The 26,786-nt window shown below is 38.3% G+C and overlaps 3 long non-coding RNA genes across 3 annotated transcripts; 1 reads left to right on the top strand and 2 right to left on the bottom strand.

The window, feature by feature from the left end:
- Positions 1 to 9,387: 9,387 nt before the first annotated feature.
- Positions 9,388 to 26,252, bottom strand: LOC122656318. Its single transcript, XR_006332082.1, has 3 exons — positions 26,170 to 26,252; positions 24,270 to 24,271; positions 9,388 to 9,429 (listed from the first exon to the last, which is right to left on the bottom strand). It is a non-coding gene; the product is annotated as an uncharacterized LOC122656318 (long non-coding RNA).
- LOC122656303 lies at positions 10,805 to 23,364 on the bottom strand. The gene is made up of 3 exons (XR_006332078.1): positions 23,256 to 23,364; positions 17,387 to 17,486; positions 10,805 to 10,816 (listed from the first exon to the last, which is right to left on the bottom strand). It is a non-coding gene; the product is annotated as an uncharacterized LOC122656303 (long non-coding RNA).
- On the top strand, positions 14,672 to 18,742 carry LOC122656325. The gene is made up of 3 exons (XR_006332085.1): positions 14,672 to 14,766; positions 16,248 to 16,250; positions 18,620 to 18,742. It is a non-coding gene; the product is annotated as an uncharacterized LOC122656325 (long non-coding RNA).
- Positions 26,253 to 26,786: the final 534 nt, after the last annotated feature.

Below are 26,786 nucleotides of genomic sequence, written 5' to 3'. Positions count from 1 at the left end.
ATCACCAATTTAGAAGAAGCCAACTCTTTTGAGCACCTTTGCTCAAGATACTTGGAATTCTATAGCAAAGAAAAGGAAACCAAAACAACCTCCAAGTAGAAGCCATTGATACGCAAATAACGAAAGAAGGTTAAATTACGTTGAAAGAAGGGAGTACCTTCGGAATTCGGAGGGGGTTCTTGGCAGCATATTCACACAATTTAACTCTCAATCTTCAGAGCTAGTAGAGAGTATTGGAAAATAACATTTCACATAGAGATGCTATTGAGATCTAATAGAATAGGCAAACATATGTCATACAATTCTTTTAATAAGAAAAAGAATACTGAGTAAACCAGTGATTGGCTGTTGCTTTAAAGTACTAATGAGTTTATTAAAGAAGAGAAACAGGCTGATAACAACAATTTTTCTGATAGGAACAACAATGAAAACTCGGATCATAATAAAAAAGGTAAATTATGCGGCGACACCCTGAGGTTTGCCCTCAATACAGTACGACGCCGTGTTATTAAAATATCCACTCAGCACCTTTAAGTGGATGGGGTTAAGAATAAAATTTAAATGCCAATTTTGCCCTCAATTAAAAGCGTTCCAAATCCCCCTCTTGGAGACCTTAACAGCCACAGGGAGGTTATGGGATCCGCAGTGGAGGACTCAAGGTCTGACGCCGTCCTATACCAGCACCGGTGAGTGCTTCGCAAACTCCGGCGACGGTCTAATGAGGATCCCATAGGCCGGAAAAGAGAAGGGTCACGTCACAGCGCCTTTCCTTCCTACAATTGTGGCTCATCAATAACAGAAACAATGAAACGGAACTTTCCTTCCTACAATTTACAGATACGCACCTTCCCTTTTCCCTTCACATTTGTTCATCTTCTCTTATCTCTTTCTCTACATCTTTGTTCTTCTCATCAGATTCATAAGAGTGAGGAGACTCAGCCATTCAGAGAGGAGTGATGGTCGTGTTGGGATTGTGGATAGAGCACTGAGCAGCTTCGGGAAGGGGTTTGATATAACCTCTGATTTCAGATTGAAGTTCTGTAAAGGAAAAGAAAGGTTAGTTTTGATCAATGAAGAAGAGAAGAGAGACCTCACTATTCCAGGATGTTTCTGTCAATATCAAATGCGATAAATGCGATTGGAGCCGGTGGCAATATGATGTTCTTGGATTCAACCAGCCACCAGGTAATGGGTCTTCTCTGATTTCTCCCTTATTTCTCACTTAGAGCTGAAAGATTTAAGCTTTCTTCCTTATAGTTCCTGAATCAATTTCCCCAATGATTCATAGATGAATGGATATTCTTCATTCCCATGAGAACAATTATATAATTTTGATTTGCCCTTTGAGCTTGCAACCAGGTTTTTCCTCCCATCCAAACTCGATCCAATCATCCGAAGGACCATACCTGTTCAGATTTGTCGTTGCCTTCAAGAAACCCTGCAGAGAGAATTAATAGACACATTACTGGACAAATTCAATCTGTATGAGAAGAAAGGAAAGTAAAGAAATGAAGAAATGAGATGATAACCTGCATCTGAACGGTAATGGAATCAATGGTCTTGCAGGGACCAACAAATTTAACGGGACCGAGTAAGAAAGTCCCTTTTGGTATGAAAAGCTTCACAGAACCTTTAGATCCACATGCTGCTTTCCATGCCGTCGTGAAAGCAAGCTTAAGTTAGAATGAAATTTAGGGTTAAAGATCTCTAAAACTTATCAAGATAAAAAAGAAGAAGAAGAATAAATTATTTAGAGAGGAAAAAAGAATGGGAATTAAGCATAATTACTTTGCTATCGTCGTTTCGTCCATCGCCTTTAGAGCCGAAGCTCGTGACGTTGAAAGTGCCAAAGTCCTGCTTCGTCGCTGCAACTCCTTTTTGTCCACCAGTTTTTCTTCCTCCTCCTGTGCCCGCTCTTCATTCGGTAACAATCCAGGTAAAGGAAGTGAAGCAAAGCAAGAAGATGGGGTTGCAAAGGGTGGGGGCAGGTGAGTTTGCTGGAGGAGGAAGATGAAGAAGAAGAAGAAAAAGAAGCAGAGACGATCGTGTGAAGTTCAGGCTGCCCTATGCGCAAAATGGTAAGCTCACATTAGGGGTATATTTGTCATTTTAAGGAATCAATGACCAACACGCCAGGCTCGTCAGCAACTAACGGGAATGATCTAACGGACTGGGGTTGAGTGTAACAAGTAACCTAATCTCAGAGGGTCACAGTGTATAATTTAGAAACACAGGGGATCATACTGTATTTCGAGCAAACCTCAGGGTGTCGCCGTGTAATTTACCGTAATAAAAAAACAATCCTTGCCTAAGGAGTCCACCGAATCATTATTGGAAGTAGGGAAACCCAAGAATGATGCAGTTGATGCAGCCGACTACCCCCCTAGTTTCTCTAAAATGTCAAATATTGTCAAGGAATCTCTTACCTATGACCTCCAGCCTAAAACATTTTTAGAATCAACCTAGCATACCACATGAATAGAATTAAGCTTCTTCATTATATTAGCTAAATAGATGTTAATCATTGTTATACGGACATGGCTCCAGCCTTATATTGGTCACATGTGCAAACCAAAAACGGTCAATGAAAAATATTTATATAGAGGAGGTGGCATCAGAGATACGTGCCAGCTGTAGTTATGTACAACTCATATGCTTAAGCTGAATAATCACCACGCGCAATTTTACATACATCTTCCAGGCCAACTAAGGATTTTAAACTCAAATCGGTTCTAAAAACCCTATCAAGTTTCACACATAAAAAGAAATGCATAAAGATTAGATTAAATGCTTCACTTCAAAATAGCGCAAATTAGAATGTGCACTGCGAGGGAATGACTAAAAAATAAAGAAGAGAAAAGAGGAAGAAGGAAGAAATGCAATTGTGGCTGCGATAAAAAAACCTGGTTGTCCCACCCACCAAGATGAACTTACAGGGACATGGGAGTCTCTGGCACTTCTCTTGGGATCAGTAGCAAAGAAAACAGTGTAGACAAGTATGAAAGTATAAATAAATTCAGCTGCCAAACCCATACCTTCTCTGTAGCCATCGGCAATCTCGTTTGCCCCACCACCATACTGCACATAGTAAGACTTTTGGAAGGCCTTTACCGGCCCTACACCACACCTTGCACCCAAGCATTGTGCTACCATGTACATCACAGCACGGATTAGAGGGAAAAAGAGAGACGAGTGTTATTAATCATTACTTGAAAAAAAATCCTTTCTCTTCAATGACTATCTTTCTTTTTTAAATATAAGAAAGAAGGGACACAGAATAACCTAAGCATAGCAATTGAAACAAAAACAATATAAGGGCAGAGGTATGAGCCCGACATCCCATTATGTATTTATGTTCCTTTCGGAATCCAGCATCCGATCCATTATTGGAAACACCTCACGATTGCACCTCACTAATCAATCATCTAGCTAACTGAACCGGGTAACTTACCGGGACAAAATAAAAGGGTAATTTGTAGAACAAAGTGAAGCAAGGCATTGAAATTGAACAACAATAACCAATGAAAATGCCAACAGATAATAGTGGGCCTCACTGTATTGGACTAGGAGTTTTATTGAGGTTTTGCCTAATGGAGCATCTTGCCCCTTTGTTGTTGTTCTAGTTGAGATTTAGGCAATGGATGTAAGGTAAGGAAGAAGAAGAAGATAGAAGAAGAAAAGAAGAAGAAGATAGAAGAAATGGAGAGAAAGAAGGATTCGGTGGAAAGTTGTGTGTTAGAGAGAATGTCTCTCACACACCTATATTACTTCACTAATGAGAATAGAACAAATTACATACTCCTCCCTAGGGAGGTAAAAGGGAAAAAAGAGAATTACAATATAAGGCAACTAGTAAACTAACTAGTCCTTAAAATACCCTTACAACATATAAACTCCAACACATATAAACTCTAACAATTGTATCATAAGTTTCTTCTCTTTCCTAAAAGAATAAGGTTATCATTCACCCACGGTTAATTAAGAGGAGCAAAATTTCTCACTTAGAACGTTTTTCCATGGGGGTTAACAAGAGAATTGAGAATGCTTTCTATATCGCTTCTAATAATACTCTATTTTCAAAGGAAAAGAGGTGAACTTACGGGGACATGGGAGTCCCTGGCACTTTTCTTGGGATCAGTAGCACAGAAAACATTGTAGACAAGGACAAATGTACCAATAATTTCAGCTGCCAAACCCACACCTTTGTTGTTGCCATCGGTGATCTAGTTCACCCCACCACCATACTGCACATAGTAAGACTTTTGGAAGGCCTTCACTAGCCCAACAGCACACATTGCACCCAAGCATCGTGCAACCATGTACATCACAGCACGGATTAGTGACACTTTACGGGCTAAGAAAAGCTCAAACATCACTGCTAGGTCAATATGCCCTCCTGTACACACACACACACACACAATTGTTTATAATCAAATTGTAAACAACAGAAAACAGAGAAAGAAGGAAAAAAATGGATTACCCACCAGAGATACCAGTGGGGCAGTAAACGAGGATGAAGATCATGAAACAAAACCAGAGATGGATTGTTCTTGGCGGCGGCAATGGTAGTATAGGCGCCTCCCATGTGGGGAGGGGTATTTAGGAAATAAAAAGGCGTTGTGAGAATAAAAGGCTCTGCAGAGGTGGATTGTTCTTGGCGGCTGTGTAGTTGGCTTCTGCAAGTGCAAAGCATAGATGATTTCAATGACAGCATAGAAAACGGATTCTGACGAATATGGAACCGGTCCTTAATATGCTTGCTTCTGGAGCTCAATGAAGATAAAGGAGAGAAAAGAGGAAAAAGGAAATGCGAACAGAGTAGATTACGATCTGCACTTAAAAATAGCAAAAATTAGAATGACTAAAAAATAAGGAAGAGAAAAGAGAAACAAGGAAGAAATTCAATTGAGGCGGGGATCAAAAAACCCGGTTGTCCCAAGAAGTAGCGAAAAGGTAATTTCCCTAAAGACTGAAACAAGAACTTTGAACTCTATGCCATAGAAAAGAACAGAGATTAAAAAATTGCAAGCAATTAAACATTGAAGAAGCCACTGTGATGGCTGCTATAGTAAGGGAGGGATTGGGGGTAGAAGAAGATGCATAGGACAGGCCTATTTTCCTGAATCAATTTCTTCTACCTTCAGCTCTGATGTTTTCGAAATTGAGCGGAACTTCTTTCTTCTTCTGTGGTTGTTGAGTTAACCTGGTCTCAGGAACAGGAGGAGGGCTGTCGTTGATGGATGAGAAGAACTACCTCCTCAGCTTCGAAGAAGGAGTTGAAGTGACATTGATGATGGAAGCAGAAAAAGGGTTTGTTTATCTGCAATTCGGACGGGAGAGCAAATTGCGGCGAGTATAGAGGGGAGCGAATCTTAACAGAGTTCGTCTCATGACTCTTAAGAATTTTTTCTGGTCAGGGTTTTAGCAGTACAGAATTTGAAGATGAGGCTTCTTCCTCCCCCCCCCCCCCTCCTCAACGGCTTCTTCTTCTTCCACGTCCGCTTCCTCCCTTTTTTTTTTTTTTTTCATCTCCTAAGATTGAGCTCCGAAAAGCAGTGCTGGTCTTAAATACATAAAAGTTCACCATCAGCTTGAATGGAATACACCCCTCAAATAATACTCCCAAAGTTCCTCTGCACCTGCCCAGTTCAAACACCATCACCCATCTCTCTCTCGCTCTCTTTCAAGTTGTTTATGAGTGATGAACCAATACAGAAAAATGGGTATTAAGTCCAGCAATATACTTTATCTGGGGAAGTCAGTGTTTCTCTCTCCCTCCCTCTCAAGTTAAAAGTTTATGACTGAATCAGTATACCAAAATGGGTATTCAATCAAATTTTTTCAACTCACAATACACTTTATCTGGGAAAGTCAGTGTTTCAATCACAAAATCATGTGGTACCTTTCAATTCAGAAGAGCTCAGAAGGAACCTTCCTCAGCCACTTACCTGCAGATGTTTCAACCTTGCCTCAGCTACCTCATCAGTTAGATTAATCATCCTACATCAAAGGAAAAGGAAAGTAAATATATAAGAGGAAAGAGAGATTCCTTTTTCTATTGTGAAAGGATGTTAGAATCACTTTGATGTCTTGTTTGTAATTCAGATTCTTGGTCCATTGGCCAAGCAAACACGAAGTCCAACAGAAAGAGATAATGTGCACATATGAAGGTTCAACCCAGTTATTTGATTCACAATATTATCTACCTGGCTTCAAGCTCTGAGATTTTCACAAGCAATAACTGCTTCCTTTCAGACGCAGCTGTTTCAACCTATCAATTTAGAAAATATAGAACAATTTGCACTTAACTTGCCGTCAAATGAGACATACATAAAGAGAATTATAGCACAGAATTAATATCAGAAAGGAAGAATTGAACAGTTCCATCATGCTTCAGAGCTTATAGAGAGCATTGGAAAATAACATTTCACATAGAGATGCTAATGAGACCTAATAGAATAGGCAAACATATGGCATACAATTCTTTTAATAAGAAAAAGAATACTGAGCAAACCAGTGATCGGCTGTTGCTTTAAAGTACTTGTGAGTTTATTAAAGAAGAGAAACAGGCCAATAACTGCAATTTTTCTGATAGGAATAAAACTTGGATCATAATAAAAATAATAACAATAAAAAGGGTAAATTATGCGATGACCCCCTAAGGTTTGCCCTAAATAAAGTACGACCCCCTGTGTTTTTAAAATATACACTCAGCACCTTTTAGTGGACGGTGTTAAGAATAAAATTTAAATGCCAATTTTGCCCTTCAATTAAAAGAGCTCCAAATCCCCCTCTTAGAGACCTTAACAGCCACAGGGAGGTTATGGGATCCGCAGTGGAGGCCTCAAGGTCTGACGCCATCCTACACCAGCACCAGTGAGTGCTTCGCAAACTCCGGCAACCGTCTAATGAGGATCCCATAGGCCGGAAAAGAGAAAGGCCAAGACAGAGCGCCTTTCCCTCCTACAATTGTGGCTCATCAACAACAGAAACAATGAAACGGAACTTTCCTTCCTACAATTTACAGATACCCACCTTCCCTTTTCTTCTCTCCTCTCTTCTACCTTCCTTTTAAGACATAACTATCTCAATCTCATCATTTTAAAATACCTGAGCCCATATACTCGCCTTTGACAATTTCCCTTCACATTTGTTCCTCTTCTCTTATATCTTTCTCTGCATCTTTGTTCTTCTCATCAGATTCATAAGAGTGAGGAGACTCAGACATTCAGAGATGAGTGAAGGTCCTGTTGCGATTGTGGAGAGAGCACTGAGCAGCTTAGGGAAAGGGTTTGATATAACCTCTGATTTCAGATTGAAGTTCTGTCAAGGAAAAGAAAGGTTAGTTTTGATCAATGAAGAAGAGAAGAGAGACCTCACTATTCCAGGATTGGCAGTCCTTAAAGATGTGTCTGTCGATATCAAATGCAATAAAGGCGATTGGAACCGGTGTCAATATGATGTTCTTGGATTCAACCAGCCACCAGGTAATGGGTCTTCTCTGATTTCTCCCTTATTTCTCACTTAGAGCTGAAAGATTTAAGCTTTCTTCCTTATAGTTCCTGAATCAATTTCCCCAATGATTCATAGATGAATGGAGATTCTTCATTCACATGAGAACAATTATATAATTGTGATTGGCCCTTTAAGCTTGCAACCAGGTTTTTCGACCCATCCGGTCAATGTCAATCCTCCCACCCATCCAAACTCGATCCAATCATCCGAAGAACCATACCTGTTCAGATCTGTCGTTGCCTTCAAGAAACCCTGCAGAGATAATTAATAGACACATTACTGGACAAATTCAATCTGTATGAGAAGAAAGGAAAGTAAAGAAATGAAGAAATGAGATGATAACCTGCATCTGAACAGTAATGGAATCAATGATCTTGCAGGGACCAACAAATTTAACGGGACCGAGTAAGAAAGTCCCTTTTGGTATGAAAAGCTTCACAGAACCTTTAGATCCACATGCTGCTTTCCATGCCACCATGAAAGCAAGCTTAAGTTAGAATGAAATTTAGGGTTAAAGATCTCTAAAACTTATCAAGATGAAAAAAAAGAAGAATAAATTATTTAGAGAGGAAAAAAGAATGGGAATTAAGCATAATTACTTTGCTATCGTCGTTTCGTCCATCGCCTTTAGAGCCGAAGCTCTTGACGTTGAAAGTGCCAAAGTCCTGCTTCGTCGCTGCAACTCCTTTTTGTCCACCAGTTTTTCTTCCTCCTCCTGTGCCCGCTCTTCATTTGGTAACAATCCAGGTAAAGGAAGTGAAGCAAAGCAAGAAGATGGGGTTGCAAAGGGTGGGGGCAGGTGAGTTTGCAGGAGGAGGAAGAAGATGAAGAAGAAGAAGAGAAGAAGAAAAAGAAGCAGAGACGATCGTGTGAAGTACAGGATGCCCTATAGGCAAAATGGTAAGCTTACACCCCATTAAGGGTAAATTTGTCAATTTAAGGCATCAATGACCAACACATCAGCAACTAACGGGAATGATCTAACGGATAGGGGTTGAGTGTAACAAGTAACCTAATCTCAAGGGGTCACAGTGCATATTTTAGAAACATAGGGGATTGTACTGTATTTAGGGCAAACCTCAGGGGGTCGCCGTGTAATTTACCCTAATAAAAAAACCAATCCTTGCTCAGGGAGTCCACCGAATCATTAGTGGAAGTTAGGAAACCCAAGAATGATGCAGTTGATGCAGCCGTCTACCCCCCTGGTTTCTCTAAAATGTCAAATATTGTCAAGGAATCTCTTACCCATGACCTCCAGCCTAAAACATTGTTAGAATCAACCTAGCTTACCACATAAATAGAATTAAGCTTCTTCATTATATTAGCTGCATAGATGTTAATCATTGTTATACGGACACAGCTCCAGCCTTATATTGGTCACAGGTGCAAACCAAAAACGGTCAATGAAAAATATTTATATAGAGGAGGTGGCATCAGAGATACGTGCCAGCTGTAGTTTCGTACGACTCATGTGCTCAAGCTGAATAATCACCACGCGCAATTTTACATACATCTTCCAGGCCAACTAAGGATTTTAAACTCAAATCGGTTCTAAAAACCCTACCAAGTATCACACATAAAAAGAAATGCATAAAGATTAGATTAAATGCTTCACTTCAAAATAGCGAATATTAGAATGTGCACTGCGAGGGAATGACTGAAAAATAAAGAAGAGAAAAGAGGAAGAAGGAAGAAATTCAATTGTGGCGGCGATAAAAAAAAACCTGGTTGTCCCACCCACTAAGATGAACTTACAGGGACATGGGAGTCTATGGCACTTCACTTGGGATTAGTAGCAAAGAAAACAGTATAGACAAGGATGAAAGTATCAATAAATTCAGCTGCCAAACCCACACCTTCGCTGTAGCCATCGGTGATCTCGTTTGCCCCACCACCATACTGCACATAGTAAGACTTTTGGAAGGCCTTTACTAGCCCTAGACCACACATTGCACCCAAAAATTGTGCCACATGTACATCACAGCACAGATTAGTGACACTTTATGGGCTAAGAAAAGCCTAAACGTCACTGCTGGGTTATTATGCCCTACTGTGTACACAACTGTTTAAAGGGAAAAAAGAGAGAGACGAGAGTTATTAATCATTACTTTAAAAAAATACTCTCTTCAATGGCTATCATTCTTTTTTAAATGTAAGAAGGAAAATAAAATGAACCCAGTAGAACAAAGTGAAGCAAGGCATTGAAATTGAACAACAATCATCAATGAAAATGCCAACAGATAATAGTGGGCCACGCTGTATTGGAGCATCTTGCTCCTCTGTTGTTGTTGTATCATATTTTTCTTCTCTTTCCTCAAGGAACAAGGTTATCATTCACCCACGGTGACATGAGAGGAGCAAAAGTTCTCTATTAAAACGTTTTTCCATGGGGGTTAAGAAGAAAATTGAGAATGCTTTCTATATTGCTTCTAATAATACTCTGTTTTCCAAGTAAAATAGGTGAACTTACGGGGATATGGGAAATAGAACGTCATCTACAGTTTCTCTCTTCGAAAATATCATCACAGAACGTATTTGCTGATCTCTCACTCTGCACAAATTGGTGAAATTGTGACTATGAAGCAGTGGAAATTAACATCTTAAAGTAATCGCAGTTATTATATCCAGGCTCAAAAAATTAAAAATAAACCATCCAAGGTCACATAAGGAATCAAAAGAACCATGGTAGACAAGCTTGGGGTTGATTCATGCAAATCATGCTTACCCACGTACGCAAGAAATTTAAAAAATATCTAATTGTTAATTGGTCATCTACAAACCTTTGAAGTCCCATCCCCTAAACCCCCAGCACCAGAAGTGCTCTCATGTGCCAAAGTTTTATTATGTGAAGGTGATTTCCATACAGAAAATGTAGGCTCGGGGACATCAGCCTCGGGACTATCATTCCTACCCTCAGAAGCAACAGATGTAGAATTAACCACTTTTGGAGGAAGTATTTGTTCTGCTGGCTTGTCGACATTAAGAGAACCATTCGCTGATCTAAAGCATTTATGGCTTAGTATGAACAATGAATAAAGGCCACAAAGAAAGCAATCATAAACTATAAATAACACTCCGAAACATCAAAATATAAAAAACACAATTAGCTTGGAAGTGGACGACACCTTTAGTTGAGGCTTGACCATGAGGTACAACCTGCTTTTGTGTCTGCTGTTGCTGTTGTTTATATTTTTCTAGTATGCCTTGCCTTCTTTTCCTGCTCTCCTCCTTAATTCTGTCAACATCTTCCTCTTCTTGTTCTGCCATTTGATATTCATAATCTTCTTCTACCTCTTCATCTCTAAAAGCAGAGAGCAGCATATAAGATAAATTTGAAGTAAGCTAGGATACATGCAATGATTAAATGACATTGTATACCTCAGTGGTTTCTTTTCCCGCCTTTCCAGATCATCATCCATGATGTTGGGCACCTTTACTGGATCTTTTTTTCCTTCCCTGTAGTGGTAATCCGGTTCATCTTTCAAATGCCTGGAATCTTTTGACCTATCTCAACCACCATATGCATTATCCCCAACTCTTTCCCTTTCCCTTTCCCTCTCCCCCTCCCTATTCCTGTACCTATCTCTCTCCCTGTCCCAGACCTTCACCTTGTCCCTGTCCCGATCCTTCTCTTACTCCTCCTTCTCTCTCTCCCTCTCTTCTAAAAATTATTATGAAAAACTCAGACTAAGAATTGGACTAAGAATTAAAACCCAAAATCCAAAGCCAAACAAGAACATTGAGCCCGACATACTAAATTTACATTTTCTGCCACCAAATACAAAAACGATGACAAAAAAATAAATGAAAACCTAAACTTATCCACCTTCTATATGTTGGAATATGTAATCCAAAATACCGTGGGGGTATTCTGGTCCCTTTGGGGTTAGTTTATTTATTATGTTATTAGGTACAGTCGGCTATGTGGGTTTTAGTCCCACATCGCCTAGTTTAGTCTCGTTGTAATTTCCCCTCTATTTATGGGGCTCACCTAACAAAGATATTATTCTAAGCTATTATTTTCTCTATTTCTCTCTTCTCGTCTCTCTCAAGTTACTGGTTACAGGTCTTAGGTTTTCTACATGGTATCAGAGCTGGGCAACCAGTGACTAATTCTCTCCAAGATTTGCAGTTTTGAGAGTCGTTTCAAAGTTCTCCGATTTATGGAGAAACCCTTGTTCATAAACGAAGAAGAACTAGGGTTTCCTATAAGTTTCGTTGAAGATTGATGTATATTAATCATACTGAATCGTTGAGTCTGCTATTCTGTTTGCTTTGCCGCCTCCTTCTTTACCAGGTTTCTTGGTTGCAAGGTTGAAGACGTTTTTTTTCCGAATTTCTCGGTTGCAAGTTCCGTCCGGTACTTTATTTGTTTTATTTCCCAGATTTCTCAGTTTTTGGTTCACGCTATTGGTTTTCTGCCTCGATTGCACCTGTGATATGTGCTTGGTTACCGCCAGTCTTCTGTTTTGATTCATTGTCTTTCCCCTCTGGTTCATGCTAGAGGTTGGTGAACCGTTACTCGAGCCCTAGGTTCTTGATGGGTTTGTTGTTGGTTCTTCCTGATTTGCTTGTTTCTCGGCATGATCTCTTGGTCGATGGGTCGCACTCTTTTCCCCACTGGTTTCGTTAGTTGTAGGTCCTTGAAGTGCGATGGCATACTATTGAATCTGAATATCTGTTTGAATCCTGATACTAACGACGACATGGGTTTCCGCCTCGATTGCTGGTTGTGTTTCGATTAGTATTGGTTTTACAAAGGTTGAAGACGACCGTGGTGTCTGTTGAGGCCCTATCCTTGTAAATGATGTCGTTGCAGCTCTTGTTCCTTGATTTTCGTCAAAAGTGTTGCTTTCGTTTTTGGAGGTAGAACATGATTTCTAGAGTTAACGTGAGTTTTGGGTTCTTTTCTTTGTTACGTGGTCATCAAGAAAACTAAGGACAGTCACATTACCTATTTTAAGTAATTTTTTCTTTTGTCCTTTATTACCCCATGTCTCCCATGTTCCCTATGTCATCCATGTCCCCATGTCTCCCATGTTCCCTATGTCATCCATGTCCCCATGTCACTTATGTCACCATATCCCATGCCAATCCCATAATTTATCATTTTCCATAAAAACCCTTGGTTTTATGCTTAATTTAGCTCATATCCATATTTCATGTCATTGCCTAATTTGTCCCCATACAACAATACTAATTCTTCATGTCCCATTACTTCTTTATTTACCATTGGCTCCTTGCATAATTCTGGTTATTTACGGAACTGCCATTGCTTTTTCATACATTCCCCTATTTGACTACCCAATTGACCCTTGAAAATTCTGATTTATTACCAGTTTGCCATTTAGCTTGGATTGTATTTAAAAGTGGATTTCCACCAAATTACAGCCATGCCATCCTTTTTTCCAACACCGTTCCCTTTCAATAATTCTAATTCCCTTCATATCCTATATCTTTGGCATATACCCATAACCACTTTGGATGATAATGGTATTCTCTAATTTGCCATTTCTTCCTTTTCCATTACCCTTAGCACCTCTTGGAAAATTCTGGAATATTATGTTTTTGCCTTATCTCTTACATCATCTCTGTTATGTCCACGTGTACTACACGTGAGGGGGGGATTATGTACAATACACTTGCAGACATTGCATAACGCAGAACTTGCAGGAACATTGGTGCAAAACATAGAAGATCAATTTTCTCCACCATTGCAGCCATTGGGTATCATTCGTTATAGGGTTGAATTTGCCGTAAGGGGGAGATTGAAGTATTGAAGAGTATTGAAGATATTTGGTTGTTGCCTATTTGAGGACTTTCAGTTGGGTTGATACAGTATTTTTTCCGCTGCCTGATTCAGTTTGTTTTCGCTGCTTGCTGCTCTAGTTATTTAACTTCAAGATTTTATGTCATTATGACAATCTGAGATTCATCACTGGATAGCTATTGAAGATCGATGAAAGCTGCCTTTTTTGGAAGACATTCCAATCCCGGTTTGCTGATCATGTCGGTCCAAGTTTTGAAGATCTATTTTTCAAGTTCTTAAAAGTTTATTTGGGAGCTGCATTCATATGTCAAGCTGGATTCTGCTGCACCTTAGTTTTTTTCCCATTTTGTTCAAGTTGGGCATTATTACCTTGAATGCGCCAACTTGAGGGGGAGTGTTAGCATTATTAGGAGTTCTTTTTTCTTTAGTTCAAGCTGGATCTTCTTTCTTTACTTATTTGTATTTATTTGTATAATCCAGCTTGAGGGGGAGTGTTGGAATATGTAATCCAGAATACCGTGGGGGTATTCTGGTCCCTTTGGGGTTAGTTTATTTATTATGTTATTAGGTACAGTCGGCTATGTGGGTTTTAGTCCCACATCGCCTAGTTTAGTCTCGTTGTAATTTCCCCTCTATTATAAATAGAGGGGCTTACCTATCAATGATATTATTCTAAGCTATTATTTTCTCTATTTCTCTCTTCTCATCTCTCTCAAGTTATTGGTTACAGGTCTTAGGTTTTCTACACCATATTTTTCTGTAACCTTCTATCCCATTGAGGTTTGATGGTCTGAAGAAACATTTATTTTGGCCTCAAAAGAAATTGATTGATTCTTATTTTTCCTGCTCCACACAACCTTCTTAAAACAGAACAATCACCTAGTATCCTTTAAAATAGTATGCTAGAACAAAAAAGTATGTCTTGTAAGGTCAACTTGAAAAATAATATTCTTAATTCTCACTCTAAGATTCCTGTGATATTTATGATTACTCTCAAAACCATTGGTGTGCCCCCAACACCTCCTCCCCCCGCCCCCCCCCCCCAAAAAAAAAGGAGAATAATAATCTAGTCAATAAAGGAACGGGGTAAAATGTTAACCCATTCAACTGCTGAAAACCGTTATCTATATTTCATGTTAGCATTCATTGAAGACACAGAGAGAGGGACAAGTTAACAATTCAGTCAAACCAAAGGGGGAAGTTTATCATCCTCACCTCATTCAAACGAAAAGAAGGCTGCACGGAGTTTGGATTTTAACTTAGAATCTCTTCCAAGGAGTTTTGATACTTCGATAAGACAAAGAAGAAGTTGTCCACCTTTCGTAAGCAAGGCCTTTAGGTGCATAGGGCAACAGTTGTTTTCAAGTAATTCCTTCTCATCCGGTATTTTTAACCAGAGCAAAATACAGCAAATTTTGTGTTTAGAAAATGTAAACATGACTCTTCATCGAATTATCCAAGGGAATATTTAGAATAATTAAGTCTTTAAAAGGTAGTAATGTCATATTCCAGCAAATGCCAATAGAAAAGACATACAGTTGACATTCAACCCCCCTGAGATCTAGGAATGAAATAAAACAACATAAATAACAGTATATGCAAATAGAAATAATAGTTAACAGTTAAACAATGAGCACAGCCTATACATAAAAGCATATCAATACATATGGTACAAATGCAGGGAAAAGGGCCAATAATTGATTGGCTTCCACCAGGGAACGATCCTCCACCGAAAATATGATTATAGCCTCCCCATTCATTATATTCTTAATGATGGCCATAAACCTATACGGCACAATATGTACTCAAAAGAAATCAATTCTATGACAGACATTTGTGTTTGTCATATCTACAAAAATAATTGTGTGATCAACATTACACATTCTATAGGGTCAAATTTTTTGTTCTTTGAAAGAATTGCCGGTTGGTTGAATGGCGAATCTCATCTCTACAAGTGCTTGGGCACCGCTGGCAGAGCCTCTGCATGTGTCTACCTAGGAGTTTTTACACTTCATACATGGCACATATTGGTAAAAGAGTTTATAAACCAATAAAGATTTCCTAAAATCAAAGACGGGTACCACCTTATACTACTCACAGTTGATACAATAAAGGCCTTCATAATCAGCCCGGAAAATGTTACCATTTGCAAGAACTCAAGTAAAATTCCTGATCATTTTTTCTTTAAGTCAGTACACATGGCTTTTCTATAGGTCCAACAGGCTACGTCAGGTCAAAGAGATTATCTTATAGGGCAGCTGAACTAGAAACATTGAGTTTACTTTTGATCTACAAAATCACCGTACTATAATACCCAACTTTTTTATTTAAATAAGTTGCAATACCAAGCAACTTTTTAGAAGTTCAGCATAAGTATGCAATTCCCTTTAAAATTAGCATAGTGTGTTCATTTGCAATCAAATTTAAGTTTCATCAAGTTTAATTTGTTATTCATATTAAAGTGTTGGGTTGTCTAAGTGTTAACTGTTGTATTTGACTCCTAAATCCAGAGTAGCACTCAATTTTTTTAACACGAAAAAACTCCCAAACTAGGCAACTCCCTAAGAGGTCTTTACCAATTTTCTTTCGCTAGTTACTAAAAAATACTATTGCTTTATTGATGGATTCTGCGTTCTATCAATATCTTCATGAAGATGTGATCGCATTCAACCAACTATAGATAAAGTCCTAGAAGTCTCTAGATATGGTTCACCACTGAAACCTTTTTCAATCTCACAAAGTCACAATAAATAACAAATTTATAAGAAAAATAAAGGATAACATATAAAAGAAATATTCTGTCAATCGCTGGATTACAATACATCGCTATGGAAAGCATCCATAAATGCCAAAACACATTTCTCTAACTGCAATCGCAGGCCATCACTAAAAACCCATAACACACTCCCCATGTGATGCATGTACAAATTACAAGAAAAAGGAGAGAACATGGGATTATCAGTAGGTCCAAAGTGGCCTCAATTGAACATGCTATCTCAGGCAGGACAAACCATATACTTCATTTGGTTATTCAAATCAGTTTTCTATGATACACGATTTTCCAGAAACCTAGTTCAGCTTCCTATTATCTACATTAAGTATTCAGTAAACAAAGAATAAAACCGACATTTTGAATGTGAGACTGCAAGAGCTTAATGCAATTAGAGGGGAGAGGAAATAGAACGACATCTACAGTTTTACGAACTCCAGCAGATCTCTCTCTGAAAATATCATCACACAACATACATGCTGATCTCTCACTCTGCACAAATTGGTGAAATTGTGACTAGGAAGCAGAGGAAATTAACATCTTAAAGTAATCACAGTTATTATATCCAGGCTCAAAAAATTTAAAAATAAACCATCCAAGCTCATATAAGGAATCAAAAGAACCATGGTAGACAAGCTTGGGGTTGCTTTATGCAAATCATGCTTACCCACGTAAGCAAGAAATTTAAAAAATATCTAATTGTCAATTGGTCATCTATAAACCTTTGGAGTCCCATCCCTTAAACCCCCAGCACCAGAAATGCTCTCATGTGCCAAAGTTCCATTACGTGAGGTGATTTCCATACCGAAAATGTAGGCTCGGGGACATCAGCCTCGGTACTATCATTCCTACCCTCAGAAGCGACAGATGTAGAATTAACCGCTTTTAGAGGAAGTTTCTGTTCTGCTGCCTTGTCGACATTGAGAGAACCATTCTCTGATCCAAAGCATTTATGGTTAGTATGAACAATGAATAAAGGCCACAAAGAAAGCAGTCATAAACTATAAAGAAATCTCCGAAACATCAAAATATAGAAAACACAATTAGCTTTGAAGTGGACAACACCTTTTAGTTGAGGCTTGACCAAGAGGTACAACCTGCTTTTGTGACTGCTGTTGCTGTTGTTTATATTTTTCTAGTATGGCTTGCCTTCTTTACCTGCTTTCCTCCTTAATTCTTTCAACATCCTCCTCTTCTTGTTCCGCTAGTTGTAATGAAACCCTATCTTCATAATCTTCTTCTACCTCTTAATTTCTAAAAGCAGAGAGCAGCATATAAGATAAAATTGAAGTAAGCTTGGATACATCCAATGATTAAATGACATTGTATACCTCAGTGGTTTCTTTTCACGCCTTTCCAGATCATCATCCATGATGTTGGGCACCTTTACTGGATCTTTTTTTCCTTTCCTGTAGTGGTAATCCGGTTCATCTTTCAAATGTGTGGAATCTTTCGACCTATCTTAACCACCATATGCATCATTATGACCATCATATAGATGTTTGCCCACCCAACCACTCTCAGTCTCTCTACCTCTATCTTTACCCCGAACTCTTTCCCTCTCCCTTTCCCTCTCCCCCTCCCTATTCCTTTACCTATCTCTCTCCCTGTCCCAGACCTTCTCTCTGTCCCGGTCCCGATCCGTCTCTTTCTCCTCTCTCTCCCTCTCTTCTAAAAATTATTATGAAAAACTCAGACTAAGAACTGGACTAACATTTAAAACCCAAAATCCAAAGCCAAACAAGACCATTGAGCCCGACATACTAAAATTACATTTTCTGCCACCAAATACAATAACGATAAAAAATAAATAAATGAAAACCTAAACTTATCCACCTTCCATATTTTTTTGTAACCTTCTAGAGGTTTGATGCTCTGAAGAAACATTTATTTTGGCCTCAAAAGAAATTGATTGATTCTTATTTTTCCTGCTCTACACAACCTTATTAAAAAATTGATTGGTTTTGGAAGTATGCTTTAAAATAGTATGCTAAAGCAAAAAAGTATGTCTTGTAAGGTCAGCTTGTAAAATAATATTCTTAATTCTCTCTCTAAGATTCCTGTTATATTTATGATTACTTCCAAAACCATTGGTGTGCCCCCAACACCCCCTCCCCCCCCCCCCCCGCCAAAAAAAAAAAGAAGAATAATCTAGTCAATAAAGGAATGGGGGGAAATGTTGACCCAATCAACTGCTGAAACCCGTTATCTATATTTCATGTTAGCATTCATTGAAGACAGAGAGAGGGAGAAGTGAACAATTCAGTCAAAACAAAGGGGAAAGTTTATTATCCTCACCTCATTCAAACGAAAAGAAGGCTGCACGGAGTTTGGATTTTGACTTAGAATCTCTTCCAAGGATTTTTGATACTTCGATAAGGCAAAGAAGAAGTTGTCCTCCTTTCGTATGCAAGGCTTTAGGTGCATGGGCCAACAGTTGTTTTCAAGTAAATCCTTTTCATCCTGCATTTTTAACCAGAGCAAAATACAGGAAACTTTGCGTTTAGAAAATGAAAACATGACTCTTCATAAAGTTATCCAAGTCAATATTTAGAAGAATTAAGTCTTTAAAAGGTAGTAATGTCATATTCCAGCAAATGCCGAAAGTGGTTATTCTTTATACTCAATTTAATCACACAATCAATGCCAATAGAAAAGACATACAGTGGACACAATATTCAACCTCCCTGAGGTCTTGGAATGAAATAAAAGAACATAAATAACAGTATATGCAAATAGAAATAATAGTTAACAGCTAGACAATAAGGATAGCCTATACATAATGATGGCTTCCACCAGGGAACGATCCTCCACCGAAAATATGATTATAGCCTCCCAATCCATTATATTCTTAATGATGGCCATAAGCCTATACAGCACAATATGTACTCAAAAGAAATCAATTCTATGACAGAATTTTGTGTGTGTCATAGCTACAAAAATAATTGTGTGATCAACATTACACATTCTATCGGGTCAAATATTTCGTTCTTTGAAAGAATTGCCTGTTGGTTGAATGGTGAATCTCATCTCTACATGTGCTTGGGCACCGCTGGCAGAGCCTCTGCATGTGTCTACTTAGGAGTTTTTACACTTCATACATGGCACATATTTTGGTAAAAGAGTTGATAAAGCAACAAAGATTTCCTAAAATCAAAGACGGGTACCACCTTATACTCCTCACAGTTGATACAATAAAGGCCTTCATAATCAGCCCCGTAAATGTTACCATTTGCAAGAACTCAAGTAAAATTCCTGATCATTTTTTCTTTAAGTCAGTACACATGGCTTTTCCATAGGTCCAACAGACTATATCAGGTCAAAGAGGTTTTATTATAGGGCAGCTGAACTAGATATATTGAGTTTACGTTTGATCTACAAAATCACCCTACTATAATACCCAGCTTTTTTTATTTAAATTAGTTGCAATACCAAGCAACTTTTTAGAAGTTTAGCATAAGTATGTAATTCCCCTTAAAATTAGCATAGTATGTTCATTTGCAATCAAATTTAAGTTTATCAAGTTTAATCTGCTCGATGTGATAGTGTCGGATTGTTTATTGGCTCAGATGTTAATCTGGAATCAGATTCAAGTTTCATCCACTTTAATTTGTTATTCATATTAAAGTGTTGGGGGAATCTGATGAGCACAATTATGTGTGAAATCTTAGTGTATAAAGCATTCATTTTACCACATTGAATAGTGTTACTCGGGTACTTTTTGTCATTTTTCAGGTTTAGGGGCATTTTGGTCAAAGTGGAGAATACATGTCTAATTGGACCGCCAAACGCCAGGTTACAAGGGTTGAAGACTTCAGTCGGGTTAGCTTTCCAATGCGCAACATCGGAAGTCACTTGATTAGAGCCGATTCGAGTGTAGAAGAAGAAGAAGAGAGAAAAATCAAGCATAGGGGCATAACGGCAATTTTGGAGAATCAAGAATCTTTCAAAAGATATCGGATATTGGGCTCATATTGTTTGAAATTTAAAATGGTGCAACTTTAATTCTCGGGTTAGTTCCATCTGGACCTAGGATAAAAAGATATAGCCCAAAAACGATTCTTAGTGAAGTTGGAATTTAGGATAAAAAAATATAATTAAAAAAAATGAGAAAAATATCTTTTCTCTCTAATCTCTCTCCTAACTCTCTCGGATTGTATCTCTTTTATTTTGGTAAATTCGGTTTCTATATCTTCTCTCTCCCACTTCTTCTTAAATTCCCTCTTCTCTCCTATCTCCTTCCCATCTCCCTTTCACGAGCTCTCTCTCCCCCATATAAAACCCATCTTGACCGCACTCCAGCCGCTCTCTCCCTTCAGTCCTTCGTTTTTTTCTTTTTCAGTTTTAATTTTCTATTCTAGAATGATAATAGCAGCAGTAGTGCCATTCCTCTTCGTTATACCCGATCTCTCATCCTCTTCTTTTTATTTTTAGTTTTTAGATCTGATGTAATTAGGTTATCATATGTAATTTTATTATTTTTTAGAATCATTGTTAGGATAAATTTTATTTCCCCATCCCTTCGATCATATGTGTAATGCACTTTGGTAATTTGTTCTTCAATATTGGATGCGACTTCAAGTGATGGGATTCAAGTAACGGAATCATCTTCATTGGAGTTATTCGAATCAGCTAAGTTCTTCTTCTTATAAATTTTAGTTTTAATAATTTCTCTGTCTTTTTCTCCATCAATCCTTCCTTCCCTCTTCATTGCTTTCATGGCTAGCTAAACCTCTCCTTTTGGGAGTGGGTGAAACCATGAGAGAATGAAGAATTGATGGCTAGCATTGTCTATGTGATTAATGGACATGATCAATATTAGACTTACGATGGATGACCGCCCACAGCTTGTATGTCATTCCAAGGGGAACTATATACATGTTCGTTAGCCATATCCATTGTGACACCATTATGTTCATGTATTTTTTTTTTTTGTTTACATTGTATGTTGTATGAGCACTGTTTTCATAGGATATGTTAGCCGTATATGAGCCATGCCGCATGTCTTATAGACTTAGGCCGTATGCATGCTTTGCCCTAATATGCTAGTCATTGATCTGCCCTAATTCTCATGGTGGAACTCATTCCCAAGTGACTTTCTTATTTTTAATTCTTTCATTACCTTAGTGGTTGCCCTAGTTTCTATTTTTAATTTGTTATCTTTGGTAATTTAGTTGCTTCTATATTTGCTAGTTTCCATAATTGGTAGTTTCTATATATAGGTTGTTTCCATATTTGGTAAGTTGTACACTTCGCGTTAATTAAAAGTGAAAATTTATTCAAGGTTGACCTCCTCGTGTTCGACCCGTAGCTACGATTGACCCGTACGCTTGCGGTTATTATTTTAAACTCAAACAGTTGTCTAAGTGTTAACTGTTGTATTTGACTCTTAAATCCAGAGTTGCACTCAATTTTTTGACACGATAAAACTCCCACACTAGGCAACTCCCTATGAGGTCTTTACTTATTTTCTTTAGCTAGTAACTAAAAAATACTATTGCTTTATTGATGGATTTTGTGTTCTATCAATATCTTCATGAAGATGTGATCACATTCAACCAACTATAGATAAAGTCCTAGAAGTCTCTAGATATGGTTCACCACTAAAACCTTTTTCAATCTCACAAAGTCACAATAAATAACAAATTTATAAGAAAAATAGATGTTAACATATAAAAGAAATATTCTGTCAAAATACATCGCTATGGAAAGCATCCATGAATGCCAAAACACATTTCTCTAACCGCAATCGCAGGCCATCACTAAAAACCCATAACATACTGCCCATGTGGCGCATGTACAAATTACAAGAAAAAGGAGAGAACATGGGATTATCAGCAGGTCCAAAGTGGCTTCAGTTGAACATGCTATCTCAGGCAGGACAAACCATATACTTCATTTGGTTATTCAAATCAGTTTTCTATTATACACGATTTTCCCGAAACCTAGTTCAGCTTTCTATTATCTACATTAAATGTTCAGCAAACAAAGAAGAAAGCCAACACTTTGAATGTGAGAATGCAAGAGCTTAATGCAATTAGAGGGGAGAGGAAATAGAACGACATCTACAGTTTTACGAACTCCAGCAGGTCTCCCTCCAAAAATATCATCACAGAACATATCTGCTGATCTCTCACTCTGCACAAATTAGTGAAATTATGACTATGAAGCAATGGAAATTAACATCTTAAAGTAATCGCAGTTATTATATCCAGTCTCAAAAAATTAAAAATAAACCATCCAAGGTCACATAAGGAATCAAAAGAACCATGGTAGACAAGCTTGGGGTTGATTCATGCAAATCATGCTTACCCACGTACGCAAGAAATTTAAGAAATATCTAATTGTTAATTGGTCAGCTGTTCCATTACATCATGGTGATTTCCACACAGAAAATGTAGGCTCGGGACTATCATTCCTACCCTCAGAAGCAACAGATGTAGAATTAACCGCTTTTGGAGGAAGTTTCTGTTCTGCTACCTTGTCGACATTGAGAGAACCATTCTCGGATCCAAAGCATTTATGGTTTAGTATGAATAATGAATAAAGGCCACAAAGAAAGCAGTCATAAACTAAAAATAAAACTCCGAAACATCAAAATATAGAAAACACAATTAGCTTGGAAGTGGAGAACACCTATAGTTGAGGCTTGACCATGAGGTACAACCTGCTTTTGTGACTGCTGCTGCTGTTGTTTATACTTTTCTAGTATGACTTGCCTTCTTTTCCTGTGCTCCTCCTTAATTCTGTCAATATCCCCCTCTTCTTGTTCCGCTAGTTGTAATGAAATCCTATCTTCACAATCTTCTTGTTCCGCTAGTTGTAATGAAACCCTATCTTCACAATCAAAATATAGAAAACACAATTAGCTTGGAAGAGGACAACACCTTTAGTTGAGGCTTGACCATGAGGTACAACCTGCTTTTATGACTGCTGTTGCTGTTGTTTATATTTTTCTAGTATGCCTTGCCTTCTTTTCCTGCTCTCGTCCTTAATTCTGTCAACATCCTCCTCTTCTTGTTCCGCTAGTTGTAATGAAACCCTATCTTCACAATCTTCTTCTACCTCTTCATCTCTAAAAGCAGAGAGCAGCATATAAGATAAATTTGAAGTAAGCTAGGACACATCCAATGATTAAATGACATTGTATACATCAATGGTTTCTTTTCACACCTTTCCTGTAGTGGTAATCCGGTTCACCTTTCAAATGCCTGGAATCTTTCGACCTATCTCGACCACCATATGCATCATTATGACCATCATATAGATGTCTGCCCACCAAACCACTCTCAGTCTCCCTACCTCTATCTTTATCCCGAACTCTTTGCCACTCACTTTCCCTCTCCCCCCTCCCCCTTCCTATTCCTGTACCTATCTCTCTCCCTGTCCCTGTCCCGATCCTTCTCCTTCTCTCTCTCCCTCTCTTCCAAAAATAATTAAGAAAAACTCAGACTAAGAACAGGACTAAGATTTAAAACCCAAAATCAAAAGCCAAAGAGGAAGAAGGAAATAAGAACAGAGTAGATTACGATCTTCACTACAAAATAGCACAAATTAGAATGACTAAAAAATAAAAAAAGAGAAAAGTGGAAGAAGGAAATTCAATTGAGGCAGCGATCAAAAAACCCGATTGTCCCAAGAAGTAGCGACAAGGTAATTTCCCTCAAGACTAAAACAAGAACTTGAACTCTGCGCTATAGAAAAGAACAAAGATTATAAAATTGCAAGCAATTAAATATAGAAGAATCCACTGTGATGGCTGCTATAGTAAGGGAGGGATTGGGGGTAGAAGATGCATAGGACAGGCCTGTTTTCCTTAATCAATTTCTTCTACGTTCGGTTCTGATGTTTTTGAAATTGATCGGAACTGCTTTCTTCTTCTGTGGGTTGGTTAACCTGGTCTCGAGAAAAGGAGGAGGGCTGTCGTTGATGGATGAGAAGAACCAGCTCCTCAGCTTCGAAGGAGTTGAAGTGACATTGATGATGGAAGCAGAAAAAGGGTTTGGTCTTCTGCAATTAGCAGGGGAGAGCAGATTGCGGCGAGAATAGAGGGGAGCGAATCTTAACAGAGTTCGTCTCATGACTCTAAGGATTTTTTCCGGTCAGGGTTTTAGCAGTACAAAATTTGAAGACGAGGCCTCTTCCTCCTCCCCCTCCTCAACGGCTTCTTCTTCTTCCACGTCCGCTTCCTCCCCTATTTTTTTTTTTTTCAACTCCTAACATTGAGCTCCGAAAAGCAGTACTGGTCATAAATCCATAAAAGTTCACCTTCAGCTTGAACGGAATACAGCCATCAAATAATACTCCCAAAGTTCCTCCTCTGCACTTGCCCAGTTCAAATTCCAATTGAAAACACCATCACCCGTCTCTCTCTCTCTCTCTCTCTCTCTCTCTCTCTCTCATGTTGTTTATGACCGATGAACTAATACATAAAAATGGGTATTAAGTCCAGCAATATACTTTATCGGGGAAGTCAATGTTTCTCCCTCCCTCCCTCTCAAGTTATAAGTTTATGACTGAATCAGTATAGCAAAATGGGTATTCAATCAAATTTTTTCAACTTAAAATACACTTAATCTGGGAAAGTCAGTGTTTCTATCACAAAATCAAGAGGTACCTTTCAATTCAGAATAGCTCAGAAGGAACCTTGACTCAGCTACCTCATCAGTTAGATTAATCATCCTACATTAAAGGAAAAGGGAAGTAAATATATAACAGGAAAGAGAGATTCCTTTTTCTTTTGTGAAAGGATGTCAGAATCACTTTTATGTCTTAGTTGTAATTCAGATTCTTGTTTCATTTGGCCAAGCAAACACGAAGTCCAACAGAAAGAGATAATGTGCAATTATGAAGGTTCAACCCAGTTACTTGATTCATAATATGATCTACCTGACTTCAAGCTCGGAGATTTTCACAAGCAATAACTGCTCCCTTTCAGACGCAGTTGTGTCAACCTGTCAATTGAGAAAATATAGAACAATTTACACTTAACTTGGCGTCAAATGAGACATACATAAAGAGAACGATAACACAGAATTAATATCAGAAAGAAAGAATTGACCAGTTACATCATGCTTCAGAGCTTATAGAGAGCAATGGAAAATAACATTTCACATAGAGATGCTATTGAGACCTGGTAGAATTGGCAAACATATCGCATACAGTTCTTTTAATAAGAAAAAGAATACTGAGTAAACCGGTGATTGGCTGTTGCTTTAAAGTACTAGAGAGCTTATTAAAGAAGAGAAACAGGCTGAGAACAGCAATTTTTCTGATAGGAATAACGATGAAAACTCGGATCATAACCAAAATAATAATAATAAAAAAACCCATCCTTGCCTAGGGAGTCCACCAAATCATTAATGGGAGTTGGGAAACTCAAGAATGATGCAGTTGATGCAGCCGTCTACCCCCCTGGTTTCTCTAAAATGTCAAATATTGTCAAGGAATCTCTTACCCATGACCTCCAGCCTAAAACATTGTTAGAATCAACCTAGCATACCACATGAATAGAATTAAGCTTCTTCATTATGTCAGCTAAATAGATGTTAATCATTGTTATACGGACACAGCTCCAGCCTTATATTGGTCACATGTGCAAACCAAAAACGGTCAATGGAAAATATTTCCATAGAGGAGGTGGCATAAGAGATACGTGCCAGCAGTAGTTTCGTACAACTCATGTGCGTAAACTGAATAATCACCACGTGCAATTTTACATACATCTTGCCAGGCCAACTAAGGATTTTAAACTCAAATTGGTTCTTAAAACCCTATCAAATTTCACACATAAAAAGATTAGATTACAAGCTTCACTTAAAAATAGCACATATTAGAATGTGCACTGCGAGCAAATGACTACAAAATCAAGAAGAGAATAGAGGAACAAGGAAAAAATTCGATAATGGCGGCGATTAAAAAACCTGGTTGTCCCATCCACCAAGGCGAACTTAGAGGGACATGGGAGTCTCTGGCACTTCTCTTGGGATCAGTAGGAGAGAAAACAGAGTAGACAAGGATGAAAGTATCAATAACTTCTGCTGCCAAACCCACACCTTTGCTGTAGCCATCAGCGATCTCGTTGACCCCACCACCATACTGCACATAGTAAGACTTTGGAAGGCCTTTACTAGCCCTACACCACACATTGCACCCAAGCATTGTGCCACCATGTACATCACAGCACGAATTAGTAACATTTTATGGGCTAAGAAAAGCCCAAACGTCACTTCTGTGTTATTATGCCCACCTGTACACACACACAACTGTTTAGAGGGAAAAAAGCGAGAGACGAGAGTTATTAATCATTATTGAAAAAATTCCTTTCTCTTCAATGACTATCTTTCTTTTTTAAATATAAGAAAGAAGGGATACAGAGACTAACCTAAGCATAGCAATTGAAACAAAAACAAAATAAGAAAAATAAAATGAATCCAATAGAACAAAGTGAAGCGAGGCATTGAAAATGAACAAAAATTACCAATCAAAATGCCAAGAGATAAACAGCATTGTATTGGACAAGGACTTTTATCGAGGTTTTGCCTGATGGGGCACCGATGTCCTAGAAAAACAGCATTGTTATACAACACAGAATGAAGAGACAACACTAAACCTATGTTTCCTATCAGGAACAGCATGAAAAAGTTAAAACTACTAACCAATTTGAACATTAACTGCAACATTGCAACCTCTCATCGCCAGTGCAAAAGCCTTCAGAACCACCAAACCATA

Source organism: Telopea speciosissima, chromosome 1 (genome assembly GCF_018873765.1).
Source record: "Telopea speciosissima isolate NSW1024214 ecotype Mountain lineage chromosome 1, Tspe_v1, whole genome shotgun sequence".
Lineage (NCBI taxonomy): Eukaryota > Viridiplantae > Streptophyta > Magnoliopsida > Proteales > Proteaceae > Telopea > Telopea speciosissima.
Note: the sequence above shows the minus strand (reverse complement) of the source record. Positions and strands in the feature narration are given on the sequence as shown.